At 41.3% G+C, this 23,313-nt stretch overlaps 1 protein-coding gene across 1 annotated transcript in view; it reads left to right on the forward strand.

Moving 5' to 3' along the window:
• Positions 1 to 23,313, forward strand: part of mctp1a (multiple C2 domains, transmembrane 1a) — a 505,516-nt gene that overhangs the window by 225,485 nt on the left and 256,718 nt on the right. The gene's annotated exons all lie outside the window — the stretch shown is intronic.

The raw sequence follows: 23,313 nt of genomic DNA on the forward strand, positions 1-23,313 counted from the left end.
ACAAAATTGAGGCGAATCATTGGAGGATGAAGATTGAAGCCAAATCAGGTTCATGTAGAGAAAATCAGTTTTTACTTTTAATACTCGTTAGAGTTTAGAAGAATGAGGGGCGATCTCATTGAGACATATAAGATGATGAATGGGATGGATAGGATAGAGGTGGAGAGACTCTTCCCGCTCAAAAAAGACAGTAGGACTAGGGGGCACAGCCTCAAGATAAAGGGGAGGCGGTTTAGAACGGAGTTGAGGAGGAACTTCTTCACTCAAAGGGTGGTGAATCTCTGGAATTCTCTGCCCGTTGAAGTGGTGGAGGCTGCCTCGCTAAATATTTTTAAGAAGCGGGTTGATGGGTTCTTGATAAGAGAGGGGATTAAGGGTTATGGGGAGAGGGCGGGAAAGTGGAACTGAGCCACGACAGATCAGCCATGATCTTATTGAATGGCGGGGCAGGCTCGAAGGGCTAGATGGCCTACTCCTGCTCCTATTTCTTATGTTCTTATGTTCTTATATTGTTGAATTTCTAAGGTAAAAAACAATCAGTGGTCTTAAAGAAGGTGCAGACAACCTATAAATATTTGCACAGCTCTGTACCAACCATCAAACTCTCACTAAACTGTGGATGTACTTTTTATTAAAATTAAAATTGAAGATCCTGTAGATAAAATCTGGTGAGAAGTTAGCAGAACCCGAAATACCTTCAACAATAGTTTTTAACTATTTACATTAAGAGGCTGGTCCAGCCCTGTTAGGGATAGGAAGGGATTAATTTATATAAGTTTGATTTCTCTGCTTTCCACCCAGCCATAAACAGAAAGGTGCTTTGATTATGATATTCCAATCCTTACATTTGGAGGGTTCCAATCCTCTATGAATAACTTACACAACAAGCTCAAGGTAAAATGAAATTAAAATGGGTTGGTTTATTTTCACACACACACACACACACACACACACACACACACACACACACACACACACACACACACACACACACACACACACACACACACACACAAGTTAGGGTTTTATATGTGTCCAGAATCAGAAGTCTAACTGAAGATTTCTTCCAAGGGAAGGCTGACTGATTTCACAGTGCTCCATCTTTCTAGAGTGAGATTTCCATGATGGGAGAAGGCATGTATAGTGAATTAGTCTGGGAAGCACCAGTTCCAATGTTCCAACAGTTTACAGTCTTTGAGCAGAGTTAGTTCTGTTGCCACCAGCCTGATGGTAAAATGGTAGATAACAGAGGCTGCTTGCCTGTCTGCTCTTTGGAGGCACAGCCACCACAGTCTATAAGGACCAATTCGTAAGGTCCTCATCTATATCAACAGAGACATAGTAGAAATGGTGGTGAGTTCAAGTTTCTGGGTGTTCAGTTCACTAGCAATCTGTCCCGGTTCCTCCATGCTGACACTAAAGGTAAGAAAGCTCACCAACAGCTCTACATTCTCAGGAGGCTAAGGAGGTTTGGCATGTCCACTACAATGCTCACCAACCTTTACAAATGCGCCATAGGAAGTGTTCTTTCTGGTTATATCACAGCTTGGTATGGCTCCTGCTCCATCCAAGACCACAAGAGACTACAAAAGGTCATGAACGAAGCTTAGTCCATCACTTAAACCAGCCTCCCATCCATGGACTCTGTCTACACTTCCTACTGCCTCAGAAAAGCAACCAGCATAGTCAAGGACCCCATACACCCTGGACATACTCTTTTTCATCTTCTCCCATTGGGAAAAAGATACAAAAGTCTAAGGTCACGTACCAACTGACTGAAGAACAGCTTCTTCCCTGCTGCTATCAGACTTTTGAATGGACCTATTTTATATTGTCATAGAATCATAAAATCCCCACTGTGCAGAAGTAGACTATTCACCCATTGAGACAGCACCGACCATAATCTCACCCAGGCCCTATCCCCGTAGCCCCACATACTTACCCTGCTAATCCCCTGACATTAGGGTCAATTTAGCATGGCCAATCAACTCACCCACACATTTTTGATCTTTCTCTACACCCTAGCTATGACTGCAACGCTACATTCTGCACCCTTTCCTTCTCTATACTTTGTCGTTACAGTGTGTAAAAAACAATACTTTTCACTGTATACTAAATTAAATGAAATCAAAGACTGCATAATTAAAGGAAGCCCAAGTCTTGGTCATGTGATATTGGTTTTGTATTGTTAAACAAGGTCTTCTTGTTGAAACCATTGTGTTAAAACAGTAACTGCCTAGGCCATTAAAACTAATATTGGAAAATGGGATTTGCAAAAGGCTGTTTTTGTTCATAGCTGGCTGGAATAGACCTACCGTCTGCCAGACTATTGTGTTAGCTTGGCTGGAATGTTTATGCTTTCCAAGGAGTGTTACATTCCAGACATTTGAGGTGTTAGCCTTCATTAACTTTGAAACTTCTGGAAGCCAGCGTGTGACCAGCTGGAGAGATCCTGTCAGCTCAGAAATTGTCAATTTTAAAAAGCAAAAAAAAGTAACTTTATGAAGTAGTGCAGCTGATGAATACATTTTCCTTCATACCTCGACTGCAATAGCCCCCATAGGATGTCAAGAACCAATGTTTGTTGTTTTTTGCTCAAGCCATCTAACTGCTATCATGATGATGGCAGTTAATTCAGAGAACTCATAGAACCCTACAGTGCAGAAGGAGGCCCTTCGGCCCATTGAGTCTGCACCAAACACAATCCCACCCAGGCCCTATCCCCATATCCCTAGATATTTTACCCACTAATCCCTCTAACCTAGGCATCTCAGGACACTAAGGGGCAATTTTATGGCATGGCCTATCAACCTAACCCCTACATCTTTGGACTGTGGGAGGAAACCGGAGTACCCGGAGGAATCCCATGCAGACATGTGGAGAATGTGCAAACTCCACACAGACAGTGACCTGATCCAGGAATCAAACCCAGGTCCCTGGAGCTTTGAAGCAGCAGTGCTAACCACTGTGCTACTGTGCCACCCTAATTGTTTTAACTTGCAGTCTTAACTTCAGTAAAGCATATTTTAGGACAGAATTTAAAGCCCTCCCCCTTTGGTGAGTAGGTGGTGGGACATTTAATCAGATGGGAGGGTGGTGGAACGGAATCCAACACCATTCTGTCATCACCCTGATTAAGTGCATTGTAGCTTGGGCTACTAAGTGGCAAATATCTTTCAGACCATACAACAAAGACCACACAAGGGTGTTCCTAAACCACATGGATTACTCACCACCACATCTCAAGGGAAATAAGCCATGGGCAACATGAGCTGACCTGGACAGCACTGTCCACAATGAATACAATTTTGAAAACATCCATGGCAGGAATGGCCTCCCCACCCCACCACCAGTTAGTAGCACATAAGGACATAAGAACATAAGAAATAGGAGCAGGAGTAGGCCAACAAGCCCTTCGAGCCTGCCCCGCCATTCAATAAGATCATGGCTGATCTGTCGTGGCTCAGTTCCACATTCCCGCCCTCTCCCCATAACCCTTAATCCCCTCTCTTATCAAAAACCCATCAACCCGCGTCTTAAAAATATTTAGCGAGGCAGCCTCCACCACTTCAACGGGCAGAGAATTCCAGAGATTCACCACCCTTTGAGTGAAGAAGTTCTTCCTCAACTCCGTTCTAAACTGCCCCCTCCTTTATCTTGAGGCTGTGCCCCCTAGTCCTACTGTCCTTTCTGAGCGGGAAGAGTCTCTCCACCTCTATCCTATCCATCCCATTCATCATCTTATACGTCTCAATGAGATCTCCCCTCATTCTTCTAAACTCTAACGAGTACAAGCCTAATTTAGAACATAAGAACATAAGAACATAAGAAATAGGAGCAGGAGTAGGCCATCTAGCCCTTCGAGCCTGCCCCGCCATTCAATAAGATCATGGCTGATCTGTCGTGGCTCAGTTCCACTTTCCCGCCCTCTCCCCATAACCCTTAATCCCCTCTCTTATCAAGAACCAATCAACCCGCTTCTTAAAAATATTTAGCGAGGCAGCCTCCACCACTTCAACGGGCAGAGAATTCCAGAGATTCACCACCCTTTGAGTGAAGAAGTTCCTCCTCAACTCCGTTCTAAACCACCTCCCCTTTATCTTGAGGCTGTGCCCCCTAGTCCTACTGTCTTTTTTGAGCGGGAAGAGTCTCTCCACCTCTATCCTATCCATCCCATTCATCATCTTATACGTCTCAATGAGATCTCCCCTCATTCTTCTAAACTCTAACGAGTACAAGCCTAGTTTATTCAGCCTCTCCTCATAGCTCAATCCCCTCAACTCCGGTATCAGCCTAGTAAACCTCCTCTGCACTCCCTCCAGGGCACAGCTGCAGCAAGACCTACCTAACTTTTATATTCAATCCCCCTCGCGATGAAGGCCAGCATCCCATTCGCCTTCCTGACCACCTGCTGCACCTGCAAGCTGGGTTTTTGCGACTCATGCACAAGGACCCCGAGGTCCCTCTGCACCGTCGCCTGCTGCAGTTTTTCTCCACGTAAGTAATAATCCTTCCTACCATTATTCCTACCAAAGTGGACCACCTCGCACTTGCCAACATTAAATTCTATCGCAATCGCCAACATTAAGCACCTGTGGTACTAACCCAGTGGCAAGTGATGGGGCTCGCCATGCAGGAAGCACGAGAAGCAAACACCTGCAGCATTTCTTGTGGTGTCCAGTGGTTGATCGGTATTTGATCAGGGGACCTAGCAATGGGAAGCAGGGAGCCTGTTGAGAGCAACCCCTTCCTCTTACTACTGATCCCAAGCCGTGTGACTCCCACCTCATGACATTTCTCCAGCCATCATTCACTTGTGATCTGGGATCCAGCAATGATAATAGGCTTTGGGTGCATGTCACATTGGCAACCACCACTACCTCCCCAGTCATGTTGTAGTTGAATAGGGCTGCTGGCCTCTGATTTTCCGGCAGTGTCCATCAGGCAGGAATTCCTTCCCTGGGTCTTTGATTCTGAAGAATCCCACCACCATCCAGTTACATGTCTAACTTGAAATTAATTTCATTGCCATTCCCTGAAAGTGGACAGGCTGGACTCTTTCCAGTGGGCACTTGAGATCCCAGGAGCCTCTGTTAAATACTGCCCCTAGTGCGTTACCTGGATCAGCATTTGATCTTTCAAATAATGAAATAAGTCCTCAGAGGCTGGTTTCCCTTCACCAGATTCCCTTCATTTACAAACTCAATTCCACTCCAAGAGTGCTACATGTACACAGTCAGAATCCGAATGCCAGTAGATTTGACACTTCCATATTTATATACAGGTGAGGCTCCCTGAGTGGGCAAGTAATTACGACCTCAATCAGGCAGCTCATACTCCAAGGGTCCAACCTCATAGGCCTCATTGAAATAACTACAAATAACTGCTAGTAAGAAAGTAAAAAAAGGAGCAAGAGTTTGCAATATGGTCCCTGGAGCCTGCGTTCTCATTTACTATGATCATTGCAGATCTTCAACTTCAACTCCATTTTCATGCCAGATCCCCTTGATTTCCTTAGAATCCAAAAATATATCAATCTTAGTGTAAAATATACTCATTAACTGAACATCCACAGCCTCTAAATGAAATTTTTTTTTCTTTACCTCAGTCTGAAATAGCTGTCATCTTACCTGAGACTCGCACATTGCATGAGACTCTCCAGCCAGGTGAAACAGCGTCTCAGTACTTTAACATCCTCTCAGAATCTTATATCTTTCAATGGGATCATCTCTCATGCATTGAACTCCAAAGAGTTTAGACCCATTCTACCCATTGTCTCCTCAAAGGAAAATCCATTTTTTAATGGAATCAACCTAGCCAATTTACCTTACACCCTTGTAGTGATTGTTCCTTTAAGGGCAATACAACAGATTAAGGGTCACCTGGCCTGGGGGACCAATTGGGACTTAAGAGTGGTGAATCACCCCAGGGGCAAGAGTACTCTTAAGCAAGAGACATTTTTTGGGAACTAGCTACAGCCATAAGCCTGCTGTACAATTCCTATTAATAAACACATTTTGGCCGGAATTATACCACCCCATCCATCATAGGAATCGGAACGGACAATGGGTGGAACATGGAGAGGCCCATTCAACTCAGGCAGGATTTTACGGTTTCAGGATCAGCGAGGCTGTAAAATCTGGCCCAAAATGTTTGTTAATGAAATCTGTGAAAGTGAATCATTACAACCCCTCTAAGACAAGTACATTCTTCCTAAGGAATAGAGACCAGAACTGTACACAGTACTTCAGAAGTGGGGTGGAAATCTCCAGCCGCGCTCGCCCCAAAACCAGAGAATCCCGCCTAAGGCTAACGGACCTTAGCATGGTCTGTTCCCTGTCCTCTACAATTCCTGTGGCGGGCGGGATTGGAGAATTCCCCCCATGGTCTAACTATGCCCTATACAATTGGAGTAATACTTCCTTACTCTTGCAATTAAAACCATTTGCTTTAACTCGTGTTTCTTGTAAAAAATGCTCAGATCTCTCTGAATACCAACAGTTTTTCACCTTTTTAAAAAATTTCAGTATTTATCTAAAGTAAATAATTTCATATTTCTTCATATTATACTTCATCTGCCACCCTCTTGTCCATTCATTTAACCAAACTATATACAGGTGGCACAGTGGGTAACACTGCTGCTTCACACTAGCAGGGCCCAGGTTTGATTCTTGGCTTGGGTCATTGTCTGTGCGGAATTTGCACGTTCTCCCTGTGATTGCGAGGCTTTCCTCCAGGTGCTCCGGTTTCCTCCCACAGTCTGAAAGATGTGTTGGTTAGGCGCTTTGGCCATGCTAAATTCTCACTCAGTGTACCAGAACAGACACTGGACTGTGGCGACTAGGGGATTTTCACAGTTACTTCATTGCAGTGTTAATGTAAGTCCGCTTGTGACTGATAAATACATAAACTTCATAAATAAAATATTTCTCTGCAGATTCATTGGACAGTATTTAATTCTGAGGTGGAATTGCGGGAGGAGCAGAGTGGTGGTAATGGGACAGTTTCAAGTGTGGGCAGAGATTAAAACTCCAAAATATGGCAGTGGATATTTTATTATTATTAGCAAGTTAGCCGGGGCACATTTGGAGGCAAATGGAATACCCTCATGGATCAAGAATTCAAATATTCAATTGATTGTAGATTTTTCTCTAGGTTCAGCTTAAACAGCCAGAGCAAAGATTTCCCAAGCTATCTGGAACTCATCAGGTTTAACACAACGAGAATGCATTGGGAAGTCACAGACAAATGAAACTGACACACTTCAAACCGGATGGCTACTGGGCTGCCTAAATAAAAGGCTTCTCCTCACATCATTTATTCAGTTAGACAGATTTCACAGCTTAACAATTAATTACCAACTTTTAAAAGAATTGTTTCACCCACTTGGTATTTAGTCAGCTTAATCTGCAGTTCCCTACTATCAGCCTTCATTGCAGTATGGGAACAATCTCTGCAACTCTGTCTATGATTTCTGATCATGAACAACAGAAGCAACACCAACAGTACTGGCTGCCTTTTCCTGCATATTCTGATCTACAGGGCAAAGGGGATGGGCATCGACATCCAGCTCCAAGGAGGCAGGACCTCAACACTAGGGAGAGAGTCAACTCTCTCTTCATATCTGAGCACCAGTATCTCAGGAGGCTCAAGGTTTCACTGTAGACCACTGTGGCATCTGCAGCCTCCTGCAACAAGACTTCTTTACTAGTGGATCTAGTGGGTACATATTGCCATTGACCATCAAGGTGGCTACCATTAGAGGGCCACCCCTGGTTCTTTGGTTTTCCCTGGATATGTACACTTTCCTCCTGCAAGGAAAGAAATCACAATTATGAGTGTTAGAAGTGGATTTTTTCGAGAGTAATTGTAAGAGAACGGCGAAGGATGGATATGAGATGTAAATAAGATGAGAGCCAGTATAGATTTTGGCTTCTCAGATGAAGATGTGAGTTGGTGCCTGAAGAAAAAGGAAAGTTTCAAGCATGAAGCGTGTTATTGTCAGGAGTGTTGCGTGGAACGATGTTGGGGAAGGCAAGAATGTGAAGGTTGGAATCCAAAAGTGTTTTTCCACTCTCCTTTCCTGGCTTCTTGAGATCTTAGAGCCTCTTTGGGGACTCCTTCCAGATTTGAGGGAACACAATCCTTCTGTTTACATCCTCTGCCATCTGCTTGGTCTGAGAGGCTGGCATTTCTTTCACATCTGCCAGAAACAGTTCGCTTCAGTCACTCAGTTTTTTTATTCGCTCATGGGATGTGGACATTGCTGGGTAGGCGAGTATTTATTTCCCATCCACAATAGACTTTGAGAAAGTGATTGTAAGCTGCCTCTTGAACTGCTGGAGCCCATGTGGTACAAGAAGGACAATTCATCTGAACAGATTCACAACAGGAGGAGAGTTCATCTGTACAGGATCAGAATGGGAAATCTATCTAATTGAATGAATCTATAGTTTATTTTAACCTCAGGAAAGGGAAAAATCCACAATGGAATTTAAGAGTGTGACTTTGGAACAATTACCTATACCCAAGACCTTCTATATTTAAAGTCATGGGGCAGTATTTAACAGGTGGCAGGAATCCTATCCACTGGTCAGAACGTTGCAAGCAATCCCGTCTCAGCTAGTCATGGGAGACCTCACTAGATTCCACTATCCTTAGGCAATTGATTGCCTGCATTTGGGACTTCCATCCCTTTGTGGGGTGATGTCCCTTTCCCAAAAGCTGTCATCCAATTGGTGCACTGGTAACTATTCAGTCCCAACAGTGCTAACAGGATCAGTGACCACTGCTGGGACTGCAGCAAGTCTGGACTAGCCAATATGGAGGAGGCTTTGGAGTGCAAGTATATTTGTGGAGCTTGCCAGACCAGACAGGCAGGCCCCACTGGGTGTTAATGTGTTAGACATGAGGGTAGGAATGGGTCTTCCAGTCAAGAGGACCTCACTACTTGATAAGCACTCCATTGGCCAGATCGGGAATGGCCCCCCTTTTGAGCCAGTACATATGGTGGTTGTTCTACTTGGCAAAGTGCCTTCCTGCTGCTGGTAAAATAGCAGAGTAATAATAAGAGGCTTTTATTTGGCCCTTAATGGGCTACTTAAGGGCCTCATTTGGCTTAAGGGTGGGTATATTGTCCACCATCATCCTTGTCACTGGGAAAATGCTAGCAGTGTTGGAGAGACAATGGACAAACCATGCCCCCTCCCCCCACCCTCCAGTCCTCCCACAATGTATCACCAGGTACATTGAGCCAATCAACTAGTGGCTTTCTGGAGAGGCTTTTTTCCTGAAGGTCATGTCCCTGGGCCTTCTGGGAACAGTAGCCAAACCCATAGCTCCAACACCCAATACAGAAAGACTCACTCTCTAATTACCAGGGCCTGCCTGCTGGGCTGCATCATGCTCAGAAATTTCGTACCAGCCATTTGAGAACACCTTAATATTGAGTCACCCTCTTCTCCCTGCAGCCTAAGCAGCAGACATTTCTCATGGTGCTGCCATAGCTGCTAAACTGTCAGCCGTCTGATTGGCTAGCAGCTCAGAGATGAAGATTAACCTTCCTAATTGGAGCATCTTAATTGGCCTCCACCAGTAAAATCCCCTCTGCAATCCTGCCATTTGTCTGCACAGCCTTGGTACCTGCATTTGGTACTGATAGCAGGATGCACGTTGTGCCAGAAAGTTCAAGCCAAGTTATTTGGGAGGAAGGATAGTTAAACAATGTGAAAGTATATGCATTAGATCTACAAGGTGCTGTGTCATTGAATAACAAGAGATGAATTTGTGCAATAAATCTCTGTATGGCACATTGCTGATCACAGCTCCATTATTGGACAGGTACTAAGCAAAAAAGGAGATAAAATCCAAGACAGTCACCGTAAGCTACCCTTGGGTCTTCCATGGCATCCGAATTCAAAACAATGATTGGCAAGTGGGTGGAACAATGGTTAGCTCTGTTGCCTCACCGTGCCAAGGATGCAGGTTTGATTCCCACTTGGTTCACTGTCTGCATGTTCTCCCTTTTCTGCATGGGTTTCCTCCACTTTCCTCCCACAGTCCAAAAGTTGTGCTGGTTACGTGCATTGGCCATGCTAAAATTCCCCTTCAGTGTATCCAAACAGGCGCCAGAGTGTGGTGGCTTGGGGATTTTCACGGTAACTGCATTGCAGTGTTAATAACAATAATAAATAAACTTTAAACATAGGCCTGCTGCCGCACCACTTGGCCGGTGAATGGTGTGTGGCCAAGAAAGCCTCAAAGAGGAAAGGACAATTAATTGGAAAAAGAATACAAAATAAAAAAATTCAAAAAGAAAACCAACATATTTTGTTTTATTAAGGATAAAATTTCTTTGCATATTTTCTCCGCTTACTGTTTATTCATACATGATACAATATCAGAGGCCAAATGGACAGGTGGGTGATCTGCCCTCCAGTTTCTTCTGAAACAGGCCTTAAGGAATTGCCTCACAGTGCTCAGGTTGACTACATCTACAGCAAATTGTGTGGAGGGTGTGGAGAGTCTGCAGAAGGATCTGGATAGGCTGGGCGAATGGACCAGGAACTGGCAAATGGAATTTAATGTTGGCAAATGTGAAGTTGTCCACTTTGGTAGGAATAATGGTAGGAAGGACTATTACTTACATGGCGAAAAACTGCAGCATGCGACGGTGCAGAGGGACCTCGGGGTCCTTGTGCATGAGTCGCAAAAACCCAGCCTGCAGGTGCAGCAGGTGGTCAGGAAGGCAAATGGGATGCTGGCCTTCATAGCGAGGGGGATTGAATATAAAAGTAGGGAGGTCTTGCTGCAGCTGTACAGGGCACTGGTGAGGCCGCAGCTGGAGTACTGTGTGCAGTTTTGGTCGCCGCACTTACGCAAGGATATTTTGGCCTTGGAGGGAGTGCAGAGGAGGTTTACTAGGCTGATACCGGAGCTGAGGGGGTTGAACTATGAGGAGAGGCTGAATAAACTAGGCTTGTACTCGTTAGAGTTTAGAAGAATGAGGGGAGATCTCATTGAGACACATAAGATGATGAATGGGATGGATAGGATAGAGGTGGAGAGGCTCTTCCCGCTCAGAAAGGACAGTAGGACTAGAGGACACAGCCTCAAGATAAAGGGGGGGTGGTTTAGAACAGAGTTGAGGAGGAACTTCTTCACTCAAAGGGTGGTGAATCTCTGGAATTCTCTGCCCGTTGAAGTGGTGGAGGCTGCCTCACTAAATATATTTAAGACGTGGGTTGATAGGTTTTTGATAGGCAAGGGGATTAAGGGTTATGGGGAGAGGGCGGGAATGTGGAACTGAGACACGACAGATCAGCCATGATCTTATTGAATGGTGGGGCAGGCTCGAGGGGCTAGATGGCCTACTCCTGCTCCTATTTCTTATGTTCTTATGTTCTTTTTTGGAATATTTCTGGTGTTAGCATGACCAATGTCTGGAATCTGGTGCATAGGGGCTCACTATGAATCCCGTATCCGAATAATGTTGTGTGTTTGGGTTTAAGTATGCTCTACCGTTGTGCTACCACATGAAACTTTGCATATAACTCTGAAAATGTACTCGATGATCCTGAAATGCAGCTCACTCACTGCAGTTTTACAAAACAAGCAGAGAGAGGAGCTATTACACTAGGTTTAGTTTAAAACAATGTATTTCAGTCTCTTCATAATAAAAAAGTGATAACATAGTACAATTAAAAATCGCACTTGACGTGCAGACTATCATTTTTATACATCTACACCAGACACTATCAAAGATGGTAGTGGGAACAATTCAGTAGAACTTTAAAAATGTGAAATTTTATGTTAAAATACGTCCATCACCTGACTGACGTGCACTGGATAACTGAATTTAATAAAGATATCTTATCAGCCTTTGCAGTGAGCAGATAACATGAAGCAGTTGTACAAATGCTTTACAATGCTTTTCAAACAGATTAACAGGGCACTTTGCTGTAGCTCAGTGGTGGATTTTTTTCCTGCTGTCGGCTCTGAATCAGCTGTTTGCCAAGGCTTGTATGAATCATAAATGTATGACACTATCAGAAAAATAATGACAGGTATCATTTAAAAATGTTGTTACTTTTCTTGTGGCATGGAGGGGTAGTGAGGAAATACCATCTGTCAGTAATTTTACTGAAAATGGCAGCAGGAACACAAAAGAAGATATATCATTTTGTTCTCACATTGACCATTCAATATATTAATTGATGAGAGCAATCTGACTCTTGTTATGCATTTAGACATATGATATGGCTTCAATATTTACCTCAAGATGGGTCATAAATAATAGAAATTGGCTTTTTCCTCTGAGCTAATGCTTTTGAAATTTTAAAATAAGCAAAACAATACACATGGGAGTGTCTGTGATTCTTTTCGTTGATGATTTAAATCATTTTGCAAAACTGAGAGCTATTTGCAGCCATGACCCTACCATCAGATTGAGTTAGCCTAGAAAATGAGTGTTTACAGTAATTTAACCATTTGTAACCAAATGTGAAAATGCATCAAATTAAATGGACTTTTCAATTTTCGTCATCAAAGTGAAAGAAACCTCTCACAATAAACCTTGATTTGTTTTAGTGGACATTAGTGGATGGCATCCAGAAGGTGATTAGGTGACCTTCTTGGAATGGATGCATGAAGCCACTGTTTTCTCCTTTGTCACTGCTGAAATTCAGTAGAGCTAGTTTGGAAGAAGTTGTTAGCATTCCATTTTTATTATGACATTTCACAGTCGTCCGATTTAATGTCCCTTGACCGAATTGTCCATCGTGAGACGATGGGCTTGAAATGTTATTTGGAGCATTGATAAAAGGTGAGCGGTTATAAGATGACAGCAAGTCATAAGCCCGGTGGTGTGACATTAATTTTCTCCATAACAGAGATGGAATAAGACGTCATGATGACAAGCTGTCAATCAGTGCTGGCCCCTGTGTGTATCTCAGTGCCATAGGATAGGGTATTGCTTCTCCCATAATAGACCTGAACTGGAAAGCTCTTGCTGACAGCTGCTGCCATACAGAAAATTTATTATACAGCCTTTCATTAAAAAAATAAAGAGGAATCATCTCCTGAGCATTTCAATCTTTTCTGTCTATTGAGATTTGAAAGGAATCATGGGAGTGAAAAAATAATCTACTATAGAAATTCCATTATTAAACAGAATTACAGGGGTAGCGCATGGTAAATAATCAATCTATAGAAATATGGAGAGCAGCCTTGGCTGTAGTTATTTCACACATTAAAAAGATTTGTTGTATTCTAACACTGGTACAGCATGGAGAAAACCAAGACTGTCACAGTTTGTAATGAATTAAGTCACCAGTCAAACATAAACTGAAAATCCAAATGGTAATTAACCCTCAGGGTACTGAGAGCATTTCTGCAGAAAACCATTAAATGTGACAAGGCTTGCAAATTTTATTTCATTGTCAGGAGCAGAGTTTCTTATTCCCTTTTCTTTCAACCTTGTTCATGATGATAATTTACACAGTGCTGTTTCATTCACATTGTGAGGCCAAATGAGTGGTGCTGGGTTGTAGGTCACAGTCTACACGTGTTGAATGCATAGCTATTCTCCAAATGTGTGGGAAAGTCTCTTAAATATTCTTTTGAAATGCATCTGCATATATAAGCTATGTAGGGATTTTTAAAAATTTATGTTACTTGTTATAAAAAGTCTTCTGGTATAATGTTTAATTGTTTTGTAATTGACAAGTTATTAGTTTATTTTTTTCTCAAATTATATTCACAAATCAATAACATTTTGTTTGTTAGAAAAGCACATTGTAATATTATTGCCAACCTTCTGTTGCATTTTGTTTTAGAAAGATTGCCAAAAGTAAATAAATTCATATGAAATATTTTAACGTGCCATTCGTTCAAAAGTCATACCATGCAATAGATGACACTATAAGCTGGGTTATGAATTTAATACAATATTTAATTTTGCCAAAGAAGAATTGTTGGCACTTGAATTTACAGCTACGATCATTCAGTTAACTGATGTATTTGTATTAGAAGTATATAACTGGTCTGACATTTATTTTGCATTTAATTGCAGTAGACACTTATTGGGGAATTTTCAGCCAGTTAGTTTCACATTTAGTTCCTGGATTTGCTAGGAACAGCCAACTCAAAAGTGTCAACCTGTGTTATTTTGGAAACTGAGGCAAGCTTACACTCCTGCAAACTTCATATTTCTTGTAATGTGACCTTCTTCAGTCTTTTAGCAAAAAGTACTTTGATTTTTTTTAAAAATAGTAATGATATACCCTGTTGTCCAGTTCTTTATACGCATTAGCACCACTCTGCCCTCTTTATATAAGCACAACTGATTTTTTCTTAAGCGTGGATACTTATTGCTTGTCCCTAAGTTTTAAATTCAATAAATCAATAATACTTAATGTGTTGTTTTCAATTCTGTGAATTGCACAAACTTGCAAACATTTGTATATATGTGAAGATGAACTATCTTAGGTCAAATGGTTTCTGCAGTATTTCAGCATCTTAGGAGAAAAAGGGTGATCACCTGAATTAGAAACCATCAATTGAATGTGCAGCAATTTAGCAAATTAATCATATGAAAGAGTTTATATTCTGGAACGACTGGCAACTCATACAATAATTTTTATTTCTACAATTTCTGCAGTAACATTTTAAGCTAAGAAAACATATATTAATTGAAATTAGCAAAGAAGGATCTTTCTGCTTCAGGATGTGGAAAAGTAGGTGTTACACATGCTGTGCATGCTGACTAGATTTCCAGTTCTGCAGCAGTCTAACAGTCCTTAAAAAGAAATTTGGAGGCAACCAAAGAAATGAAAAGAAAGCTTTTAGTTACTTGTCCAACTCTGGAGTTGGGAGAACCATCAACTCTTTATGCCTCCACGATATTGATGTAGATTGCTGCCAGCCAGCACTCAGAACCTCATGTTTTACCTGTATTCTACTCCACCTCCATGACGTAACTCAGAGTTGTTACCTGTAAGGTGGCAGGCCCAAATTCAATTAAAAAAACTGAAAATGCTGGAAGCACTCAAATCAGACAGCACCTCTGGAAAGAGGAAGAAGCGTATATTTACTCAGGCAGGAAGGTGGGAAGGCTGGTAATATAATGGGGAAGGCTGATATCTTTCTTCTGCCATGGCATATTGCCACTAACAGGAACCTTTTTGCTAATTGGGTTCAATTAAGAGTCACTTTCTGTTGCTACAACCATTTTGTTGGGAGAGCCCGCCTCCATGTGGGAGGTTTGAATGTGAGCTGTTGTCCACCTTTATGGGTTCGTCATAGCTCACAGAGGGACTGTCTAATGGCAAAAGCTGCCCCCAATCCTAACGCACCACTACTACAATACCATCTCTCCACAACTGATCTGCCAGGCCCTGATTTCCACTGGGCAAGTTACCTGTCTTCAAGGCTGCCTAGGTGTTGAGACGTCCTCTCCCTCATGCTGCAGATTCAGCAATAATTGCCAGTAGTGGTGTTGCCAAGGCAGGTTGTGCCAGAATCTCTGGCAAATAGGCCACAATCTTTACTTGGACAACTGCCCTGGCAATAGACTGTTAAGGGTCCTGTGCCCACCGGGGGGTTAGCTCCCATCTTTGATCCAAGCAGTAGGACATTGATCTCCTCAGGAAAATTCAGTCTAAGGTTAATGGGCACTATTTTACAGCCCAAGCGACTGGCGTGTCCTTTCTCTTCCAACAAGGTCAATTGAATTTTCAATGGCTTGCTATGGTATACCGCCCTGTCCCCACTGTGACAGGGCCATAGAATTCTGGCCAATATTTAACATCCATCGGCCAGAACTCTACCACCTCACCCACCACAGAATTGGCTCGGATGAGGGTCCGACAACAGGAATCTCCATTGACCTTATGTGGGAATGTCCTGTCTTGCCCGAGCAATGCCATAAAATCCCACCCATGACGTTTTGTCAAAAATGAAAAGAGTTGGAGATGTAACTGGTTTTATGCAAGGACAAAGGCACGGAAAGGCAGAAGTTGGAAGAAGAACAGAAGAATACATCTATGAAAGGATAAAAGATTAAATGACTAAAGGAATGGCTGCAAAAGGAGATGGCGATGGGATCAATAAAGGAAAAAATATGGGGCAACCATACCAGTTCGTCATGCTGGTCCTTTGGTATGGTGAGCTTGTAAGATTGGGTGAGAGGCAAAAAATCAGGTTCACATCCTGTTTTTTGCCTCTCTAGATGTTATCAGCCCCGTTCTGCTGGTGAAATTGGCTTTGCACCCAGAAAGAGCATAAACTCAATTTCAATGTGCAAAACATTTAAATATAATTGCTGTATTCTAGACACTGTTGTCTGGGCTCACTAATACTTATTCTGTCTCTGTTGTCCTAACCAGTGACGATCACATATGGTCCCCAGATATGATGGCCTTTCTGGAGGGGTTCAAAGGCCATTGAAACCCCCCAGGCGATCAGGGATAGGGCAATGTCACTTGGACAATGCCAATCTGCCACCCTGCACCGCAAGCCTGGCACTCTGGCACTGACAACTTAGCACTGCCAGCCAGGCAGTGCCCACTGGGAACCGGTAGTGTCAAAGGGGTGGAGCTTGAAAGGGCTGAAGAATGTGGGGCATGAATGACTGGGGCCTGAGGGGCTGCACCATAATGGGGAAGGCAGAGGGAGCTCTGTAGGAGGGTGACAGGGGAATTTCTGCATTGTGGGGGGAGAGAAGGGGTACTTTGCATTGGGGGATGGGAATTGAGATTGGCTGGATTGGTAATGGGGGTGGGGGAATTGGCATTGACTAAGCCAGCAACTGGGGCATGGGGAAGAATGGTGATGTGTGGTGATTGGGGGCAGGGTGGGGGAAGGGACTGGCCAGGTGGGTGATTGGGGGAGATGTTCAGGTGGGAAGAGTGAGATCAGGCCACCTGCGCAATGGCACCCGTAGTGCTCAGCAGCTATCTTCCTGGAGTAAATAGGCTCTACCTGCGCCCTCTGCTGCGAGAATCACACTTGAGCTCTTCTTTTAAATGTTGTATGCTTGCTGGTAACTCACACAAAAAATTGGCACAATTTGCTCTCATTTTCACGCTCATTTGCCACTTAGAATTTTTTTGGTAAGATCACCCACCCCATGGGTCTAGAGGACAAATAAATGAAAATAGCAGAATCAGCATCAACAGCTATGACTTGAAAAAAGAGGATAAAAGTTAGAATCTACAATTGTCAAACAAAACATTGAGTCTGAAAGACCTAATTGAAAGATGAGTCGCTGTTCTCAAGCTTCCATTGAGCTTCATTGGAACAGTGTAGGAAGCAAAAAGCAGAGAAGACAGAATGGGAATCAGGTGGAGAGATAAATTGACAGGCAACCAGAAGCTCAGGGTCACGGTAGCAGGCAGACTGGAGATGATTTGCAAAGTACTCACCCATTGTGTATTTTGTCTCCCCAACGTGGAGAAGATCAGAATTTCAATTCCCAACATCTGGTTTCTTCTGAAAGCATGTTTGAAGCATGGATAAAATGAAATCCAATGCCCAATTCTGGGTGAGCCTCCTATCTTCTGATCAAGCTGCAGAATTTCAGTTGTTTTAGATCCAGAAATTGGCCTATTCAAATACCAACACTCCTCTCTCCCCACATCCCGCCAATCCAATGCCTGATTGCTGTCTGTGCAGATTATTAGTTTTTACACCATTTAACTGTTTTGAAAATAGGAAGGTGAGAAGGAAAATGAGTTTTTTAAATAGATATCTTAAATTAATAAAGGATTGTTGGAGTTCAAATTCATATCATTTCTGGCATTTCCACAACTGCAAAGGCTTGAATTGTATTTGAAAAGGAAGTCCAAGCCAGGAGCTACAATGATGTAAATAATCTTCACTTGCTTCAGCCATATTCACTAAATGATGCTTAACATATCAGTAAGATACACATCTGCAGTAATTTGAAAGATGTAGCTCACTTTTAATAGGGCCCTATTATTTATTTTTGTAACATTTTTCTTCTAAAATTAGTCTTCTTGCTGTATCTGGCTGGGGAAATAATAAACCATGTCAATTTTTAAAAGTGCAAAGTGTTTAACTGGGTACATTTGAGTCTGGTTATTATGGTCCTGATGCGATGCATTGAAAATATCAGAAATCTTTCATGCATTTTTAATGCTTTGACAAACATGTTGTGTAAGGTGCCTTTGTTAGAGACTTGTCATGAGAAGTAGACGTAGGGAATCATGTACTGCTTTGTCATAGTACTGAGAAAGAGTTTGAAAATGTTTAAAATGCAAAGTTGTTCATATTCAATCTTTGAATTCTGCATAATTGAAAACTTCAGTTTTCCACTTTTGAAACATACACTGAGAACTACACAATTTAATAAATATAGCAGACTGATTTATAAGCTTTAAAGCAAATCACAATTCATATAAATATTGATACAGGCTTCCCACTTTATTATTGAAGTTCATTTAATCCCTCATATGTTTTCAATCTAAACTAAATTACGCATGAAGACATACACCTAAATCTTTGATTAGTTCCATAAATATTTTAGCATGTGAATAGTCTTGACCTTTGAGTTAATCCTTTAATCCCTTCCCACCCATTTTGCAACATTTAGTCAACCCTCACTTCTTTGGTTTATCTCATTATGCAGTACACATGTCAGTGCAGAACTGTGTTCTTAGTTTTATGTATGCAGTATTAATCAGGGGTTTACACTCAACAGGAGTACTTGCATTTAATGTGTGCTGCTGTATTAACACTTATTTACAAAAATGCTTATGTATATTTAGTCACAGAACAGTTTTTAGGGCTGCATAAAGGGCTCCGACTGTGATATTTACAGTGGATGGACTAATAAATCAATGAACAATTAACAGAGTTCCATTAGCACTGATGAGAATGGAGAGTTGGGCTATAAAATCATACACTCAAAGACAATTACTCATATTATTATACACTTTACGAATCAGGCTTCCATATAAATGAATGGGGGACATTTTGTCTTTGAAAAGAACTATTCACAAGAGTATACCCCTATTAAGTAGAATAGGCTGGAGTATATCTGGCACTTTTTAATTTTCTTTGATTGCTTCATTTCATTTTTAGTCTTTATTCTCCCAGTTTAATCCTTTGGCTATTTAATGTCCTATATTTGGTTGACAAATTGGGTCTAGCAATAAGTGAGTTCTGTGGTTATTCATTGAACCCTTCATGTGTTAATATGTTGAGGCAAGGTAATTTTTTTTTTAGAAAAGCATATTTTAGTAATCCTGGCTTCATCTGTCAGTGTTTCTTTAATAACTGTAGATCCATGACAAAAGAATTTACAAACCTGCCACATTTTGTTTTTGCTGACTAGAAAAATAACAAATGTAGATTTTTAACTGTGCGGGTGATCATGAATACAAAGAAATTTAAAAAGATAATATACATATCGAGGAACAAGTGTGGAGTCAATAGGGAAGCTGTTGTGTTGTGACAGCAATAAAACATTACTTTGCACCAAAGAAAGTGAGTACTGCCAATTATGGTTTGCCAAGCTTCTTAATCAAACCACATTGTTACGCATGCTGGACACTTTCAAACTCGGTTCTCAATACAATGACAAAGCAGTACATGATTCCCCACTTCTACTTCTTACCATGACAAGTCCCTCACAAACACACATTACACAACACATTTGTCAAAGCATTAAAAATGCATGAATGATGCCAATTTGCTATTACTATTTTGCACTTATAGCAAACACCAGTTTCAGCTTTGCAGTGCTTGAAGTTAGCCACTGACTTAATATCAAAGAATTGACAACTAAAAATTCTGTGGTTGTTAAAACAAGTTAACAATTTAAATTATGTAAAATTTCATTAGAAGACATTTGTGTTGTTGAGCATTGAGTTTTGAGGAAAAAAAGTGATATAATTGCTAGTAAAAAATCAATATATTGTCTCAGTTTTTTAAAAAATTTACATTTTTAAAACATATCTCTTGTATTTACCCTGCAATAAACACTCCAGAGTTTTTAATGACCTGTTTGAAACCTGTACCAACCATTAGACAACCTCTAGACCTGTGTTACTGTGGTGTGCTGCCATAGATGGAACCATTAAAATCCATTTCCTCATCACAGATCCCAGAGTGAACCAACCTGCCTTCAACCTGCCCTGCCAACATTGGGAACACGTCAACCCTTTCTGTATTATCCAAGGTCTTTGTACAGCAAATCAGTACAAGTGCGACTTTGCTGGGAACCCAGACTGCTGGGACTCTTTTTCCTATGACACCAAGCCAGTGGAACTCCTTATAATGGCCTTCAGATTTTCATTGCTCTTACAATCTTTATGTTTTCTTTTTAAACCCAAACTTGACATTGATAAGGTTTCAATGCCTTTTCCCCCTTTTTTTGGTGTTTAATCATTCAGCCTCGTTGTTCAATTGTTTAGCTGCTGCATTCTAAGTTAAGAATTATCTTCGTGCGTTGTTGTATTTGAATTTGGTATATTTGTAAAATGGGATGCACAGTTCAAGAAAAAACATTGCTGTGGTGCACCCCATTCAATGACTCACATCATTTAAGACTACCTGGCACAAAATTTGTCAGACAGCTTAAATAACTCCATTTAGTGGAGGCTATTGCCTGGCCTGGGATTACTGCACATGCTGCAAACACAAGAATGAAATAACACAGATGATGGCCTTTTGATTAATCACATCTGTGCCACTCTTTTATAGACCTGTCCAATTACTCCCACTCTCATAGCCCTGTACTTATTTTCCTTCAAGTATTTATCCAATTCTCTTTTGAAAGTTATTTTTAAATCTGCTTCTACCACCCTTTAAGGCAATGCACTCCAGTTAATGACTTTATAAAGAAAAATCTTTGATACCTTCAATACCTTGCCTATCACTTTAAATTGTTGTGCTCTGGTTATTGGCTGGAAACAGTTTCTCCCTATTTAACTTATCAATATTGTTCATGATTCTGAACATGTCTCCTCTTAATCTTTTCTAAGATTAATCTTTTCTAAGGAGAACTTCAGCTTCCTCACAATTGGTTTTCAATTGGACCTTTCACTTAGTTACATCAACAATGACTGCAAATTTTCTGCAAAGTTGCACAGATACTCAAGTTATAGTTATCCAAAAATAGCTTTCTGAAAACCAAAGTTTCCTACAAGATTCTGATATCCAGTTGAAGTATTGCTATCCAGAACAATGATAGAAAACAATTTCAGTTGGCTAAGAACCATGGTAAAACTTGATGCCTATTATGTTTCACTCACATTCAGATTATTGCTCACATCAGAGCTGTGAAGCTGTGAGGATCCAAGAAATAGAAAATTAAATTAACTAATTTATGAAATGAAAATCTCCATATCCTAACCTGAAGGGAATAATTAATCTGACAACTCACATTTTTATCTAGGTTTTAACACGCTCAGTGCCATTGTAGTGCTCACCAGTGGTGTGTGACAGAGCAAATGAGAACATGTATTGTTTGCTGTGTTTATGAATCACTATGTGAAGTTGAGCTCAAAAGTAAATTGCAGGGTGTTGGAGCCCCTGATAAATTCATACTTCCCCACCTGACATAGGGCTGACAATGTAAGAAAGCTGTTCCTTTTTACAAAATACAATTTTTTCTCGAATTGTGCACCACATCTTACAAGTATAACAAAATCGAATACATCAACGCACCAAGGTAATTACTAATTTAGAATGCAGCAGTTAAAAAATTGAACAACGAGGCTGAATGATTAAACACCAGAAGAATAGGGGAACAGGCATTGATGTCTTATCAATGTCAAGTTTGGGTTTAAAAAGAAAACCTGAAGATTGTAAGAGGAATAAAAAACTGAGGGTCGTTATAAGGAGTTCCACAGGCTGGGTGTCATAGAAAAGAGAGTTAGAAATTCTGCATTGAGTCTTGACAATTCTATAGTGGTGGGCATTCGCAATATTTTGTTTATTTTATTATGGCAGTGATGTTGGAAAGGGAAAGAACAGGATGGTTCATGTGGAGCTAGAAGGAAAATAGAGCATAGTTCAGAAGAGCATTGACCCTGATAATATCGAGAAATGCAAGAAAGCTTGTAATGGTGTGCAAGGCTGAAGGCCAGACATGAAGGAGAGATCACCTTTCAGACCAGCCTTTTCTTGTATTCAGATCAGAAAATGAGTTAGATGATGGAAGAACCTCTCCAAATTTGGGAGCTTTATTCAAGCCTTACATAGAGAATCAAAGGTTTGTTGAAGGGAAAGTAATTGTTTTATGCAAAAGGGAAACTGTCTATCATGGAGGCAGTTTTAGCAGTAGAGAAGATGTGGGAATCTATAGTATATTGTTATATCTTATAGAAAGGATATTATTAAAACAGAAATGGTGCAGACAAGATTTACTAGGATGCTATCAGGACTTGATGGTTTGAGTTATAAGGAAAGGCTGGATAGATGGGGACCTTTTTCTCTGGAGCACAGGAGGGTTAGGGGTGATCTTATCGAGGTCTATAAAATAATGAGGGGCATAGATCAACTAGGTAATCAATATCTTTTCCCAAAGGTATGGGAGTCTAAAACTAGAGGGCACAGATTTAAGGTGAGAGGGAAGAGATACAAAAGGGAACGAGGGACACTTTTCTTTACATTAGGGTGGTGATTGTTCGAAACAAGCTGTCAGAGGTGGCAGTAGAGGCAGGTACAACTTTGTCTTTTAAAAAGCATTTAAGAGTTATATGGGTAAGATGGGTATGGAGGATATGGACCAAATGTGGGCAATTGGGATTAGCTTAGTGGTTTAAAAAAAAGGACAGCACAGGCAAGTTGGACTGAAGGGCCTGTTTCCATGCTGTAAACCTCTGTGACTTTATAATAGTTGCACTTCAAGTCAATGGAGACACTGATGCCAGCAATAATATTTGAAGAATATCTAATTACAAAACCATTTAAGATCATAGGCAGTTATTACAAAAGTGAAATATTTGTGTTTGACCTTAATTGGTATTGGCCACTTTAGTTCAGTCACGAGGTCTTTACAAATATGAGGTTAGAAGGGGGCATGTGACTTGTTCTGAATTCAAGCCGAGCTGACTTGGTTATCAAAGTTAAAGGGCATTGGGGTGGAGGCGGTGGGGGTCGGGGGGGTGGGGTTCCAGATTAGTTTACTGGGAAAAATGTGGAAAATATTCACACCTGTAAATAATGGCCAGAATGATTATGCTCATGGTGGATAGATTTTTGCGCATGACAGACAGAGCAATGATAAGGGCAATTTTGAGCCAGCGTTAGTGGTCCACAGGATCGCTAACATGGCAGAAAACA

This window comes from Carcharhinus amblyrhynchos, chromosome 5 (genome assembly GCF_965287045.1).
Source record: "Carcharhinus amblyrhynchos chromosome 5, sCarAmb.v2.hapA, whole genome shotgun sequence".
NCBI lineage: Eukaryota > Metazoa > Chordata > Chondrichthyes > Carcharhiniformes > Carcharhinidae > Carcharhinus > Carcharhinus amblyrhynchos.